Source organism: Micropterus dolomieu, linkage group LG01, assembly GCF_021292245.1.
Source record: "Micropterus dolomieu isolate WLL.071019.BEF.003 ecotype Adirondacks linkage group LG01, ASM2129224v1, whole genome shotgun sequence".
Classification (NCBI taxonomy): domain Eukaryota; kingdom Metazoa; phylum Chordata; class Actinopteri; order Centrarchiformes; family Centrarchidae; genus Micropterus; species Micropterus dolomieu.
Genome location: NC_060150.1, coordinates 18706977 through 18710622, shown reverse-complemented (window position 1 = coordinate 18710622; position 3646 = coordinate 18706977).

Sequence of the window (3646 nt, the reverse complement as noted above, 5' to 3'; positions counted from 1 at the left end):
AAAATTCGTGCACGTAGGTGAAACGTGCGGCGGGGGCTGCTTCGTTAAAAGTCACTTCCTGTTGCCAGCAGGTGGCGCTATGACTGTGGGTGAATGTCGGCATGTACATGTGTTCAGGGCGGGACTCTCATCCTAGATGTACAGTTTGGTCCAGATGTGAGCATGTACACTGAAGTTACAACAACTTCCTCTTTCATGGCGAATCATCGACGCCACGGACACGCCCATTGACGAAAACTCGCAAATAGCACAACTTTTCATCGTCAATGCCTTTAGAAGGCACAGCAGAAATTTGAGGTCGATCCGACTAAATCCCTAGGAGGAGTTCGTTAAAGTACGAAGTGTGTAAATCATCCAAAAATGGCCGTAAAATTCAAAATGGCCGACTTCCTGTTGACTTTAGGCTATGGGTTCTTGAGGCTTTTTTGTGCGTCTTGATATGATACATGTCCCCAGAAAATTTTGTACATGTAGGTTGAACGAGGGGCTAATTATTTCCAATTTTCTAGGTGGCGCTAGCGAGTCATTTTGCAACGCCCATGTGCGAAACTTGTAGAATACGAAATTTTTCACCGGTTCTGGCATGTTTGCAAATTTTGGTGAGTTTTCGAGAATGTTTAGGCCATGTCAGTTGAGCCTACTTTGCAGAAAAAAGAAAAAAAAAATATATATATATATATATATATATATATATATATATATAATCCGAGCAAATTCAATAGGGACCTCACACGGTCGTGCTCGGGCCCTAACTATGATTGTAGGAGGTGACTAAATCCTGAAATATATCTATGCATCGTTTAGAATTATTGGCTGTTAAATAACGCCACATTTTAGATTTCAGAGTCCTATTAAAACGTTCTACTACAGATGCCTTAGTCTCATTTGATGTGGTAAAGTGTACTCTTAATTTTGTTAGAATTTTATGATGAATTTTAGATGATCATCTAAAATATTTTTAAACCATGCTGTGACACATTTACCACTCTTATTTTTTAAACAACATACCCATGCATGTTCCTTAACTACTGTGCTCACTGTCCTCCACTCTAACTACCCGTTTAAGTGAAGCGATGAGAAAAGGGTTCCTCAGCCAAATCTGCAGAGCACCTGCTGCAATGTCTCGAATACTGGCACCAACCCAAGACCACGTAGGACGTACTTTTGAGTATCAGCAAAAAATTTTTTTAAAAAAGCTTCTGCGTAATTTCCCCCTTATGTCCTTTGATATAAAAGAAGGGTAGCATGTCAATACATGTGTGAGATTGTTTTCTGCTCCATTCATCTGTATAAATGCAATACACACATGTTTGTTTAGCTTTTTGCTGCAGTATATCGTGTAAATAATAAGCTACGGTCACCTGTATAATACTGCTAGCAGTAGTGTTAGGAGATGTGTCCTTGTCACAACAGTCGAGAGTATCCAAACATGCACCCTTAAACGGCTTGTCCCTGCTCTTGTCCTCTTCTGATTTTTCTCCAGGAATGAGAAATGTTAAATTTCTTTTCCCCAGTTCTTTGCCATAGTCATCCACCCATGAGTTATCAACGACATCTTCCTGGAGTAATGGAAAATATTTAGGGGTGCTTGATAGACCCTCACCTGCTGCACATGTCCTTGTACCTGTAAAAAACATTTTAATTAGAACAATGTCAATGTGTTTGTTGTTCATCGTCCTTGTCCTCAGGACCAAAAAGTTTTCTTTTGATCCCTACATAGCTAACATAAGGTTTATACCATCTAAATAATTTATCAATGTGCAAGAAGACTTCAAGGGTTCTATCCCATTCTCCCCACTGGACCACAAAACCGGTGCAGAACCATGTCTCCTATTCCTTAGACGTGATGGGGTAGCCTTTTTGTTGCTCTGGGGTCCACATCCTAGCATTTTGAATGATAGGATCTGTGGTGTATAACATATGTGCATTTGACCATAACAGTTTAAAATAACACTGTAGCAGCTGGATAGAGGATTAGTGACCTTTTAAGGGGAGAGTAGAGGTCAGTGTTTATGTAGGGAGTGAACCCTTCTATAGAATTTGACCTCTGACACCGTGTTATGTTACCTCAGAATAGTACTGAACTCTTCTCTGGTACCAGACACCTAAACATATCCTATATAAGCTGTGTTTGATGTACAGAGAGACAGAGTGGCCATCGGGCTGGGTCTCTCTCCAAGCTGCTGCAGAGCTTGTAATTGATGCTGAACTCCTTGATGTAATAAACTTTTATGATCAAGGACAGTGTCAAGTGGATTTCTTCTCAACACATCATCGCAGCATTATTGTTCGGACACCACAGATCGTCCTTGCATGATCTAAAAAAGATGTAGGATTCTGGGTCGTAGACTTTCTCTCTCCAGGCACAGAGCTGCACCATTGTGTGGTATAGACTCATTTTGAAGCACTCAAATCTTTACAGACTTTGTTTCTGAAGTAATTCCAGTCTTTGGCTGAAAAACTAATGTGCGGTGTGCTTTCACAAAGAAAAATTTAATCAAGCTCTCTTGTATAAAGATGAACTATTCCATGCTCAAACAAGAATCCTGACATTCTAAAATCTTCCACTGCCCATTCAAACTGAGGAGCTCCAGCCTTTCGGTCCAGAAAATCAGCCAATGTTGTTGGGGGAGTCTTCTTTCTAGATAGCCATAGTCATTGCTACAGGATCTATAATTATGCGTCGTTTTGGAGTCATCACTCCCAATTGGTTACCTGTGACGTCCATTATTGTGATGCTGCAAAGATGGCCCTGTTGTTCTGCACGAACATAGCTCTGCGTATTCACCCAAAAATTGTTCAGTCACCCTGTTCCACGCTCTTGGTCAGATGTAAGTCAAAAACTAGCCCGCTATATATACAGCTGACGGCTAAAGCCATTCCCAAACATCCGCTTTTAGAGGATAACACCGGATACCCCCCCCCACGTGCACGCCTGTTACAAGCATCGTGCACGGGAGCGCGCAATGCCAACCTTTATTTACTACTAGTAATGTCTATAAAGGTACTTATGTTTGTATATTTTGTATATTTTTTATAGTTTTCATGGTGCTTACTGCGGTATTGGACAAGGATGAAAAGAAAGAAAGAAAGAAACTGTAAAAGGCGTCAGTCAAGAATCTCTGCATCTTCTTTTTACCCACCGAGGGCAGTTACAGAGCTCATAGTACCTTACTAACCCGCCAGAGCAATGCACTCTCAGAATGCAGGGTTACTTGTGAATCCAAGAGTTTCCAAAAGTAGAATTGGAGCCAGAGCCTTTAGCCATCAAGCTCCTCTCCTATGGGACCAGGTTCCAGTTGGGGTTCAGGAGGCAGACACCATCTCATAATATTAAACAGAGTCCGGTCTGGACCAGCTCTATAAGAAAAGTGCAATGAGATGACTGTTGTTATGAATTGGCACAATATACATAAAACTGAACTGAATATCTACAAATGTCCATGTAGTTACTGCACTCTTTGTGACAGACATAGTTTTGTTCACTCTTTCCTAATGAATTTGACTTGATTTGAGATCATGAACAACAACAAGGCTTAAACAAGGCTGTTAAGAAGAACCTAATTAAGACTACATTTTGTAACATGATCATGTGTGGACAGAGCCCAGAGGACTTTTCTCACATTCCCACCATTGTTGTAAAGAA